The sequence below is a fragment of the Penaeus monodon genome, chromosome 27 (assembly GCF_015228065.2).
Source record: "Penaeus monodon isolate SGIC_2016 chromosome 27, NSTDA_Pmon_1, whole genome shotgun sequence".
Classification (NCBI taxonomy): domain Eukaryota; kingdom Metazoa; phylum Arthropoda; class Malacostraca; order Decapoda; family Penaeidae; genus Penaeus; species Penaeus monodon.
In genome coordinates, this window is record NC_051412.1 from 35,991,261 (window position 1) to 35,991,739 (window position 479).

Consider the following 479-nt stretch of genomic DNA (forward strand, 5'->3'; position numbering starts at 1 on the left):
TGCCGTCACACCGTGCACTCGGGAAAGCCAAACATACAAAAATACTGATAAAAGCGGGGGGTAGCTGTACAAGAAACCAAAAATAAAAGTAAAAATAAGTCGAACCAAATACATCGTTGCTTGTGGGGGGAAAAAGTTTAAACGTATGGAAATGAGGACTTTTAGGGGGAAAGCGAGAGGAGTTCACGCGAAAAGACTACCGAGATGCAGGATACAGGAGAAGATGTGATGACCTGCGGGAGAAGTAAGAAGTGGAAAAGAAAACGAGGATTAGGAGAGTGGTGAGACAGGGGCAGCTGAGGATCATGTCAACAACAGGAAATAACCTAAGGAGGAGGCAAATGAAAGACTTGAGGCACTCAGAAATCTTGGGAGCTAAAAAAGGAAACAAGAGACAGAGCAGGCAAAGAGAGATATATTAAGATGGAAGCAATGAGAGGAGGGGATGTGAGGATTACGGAGAGAATATGGGAGGATAT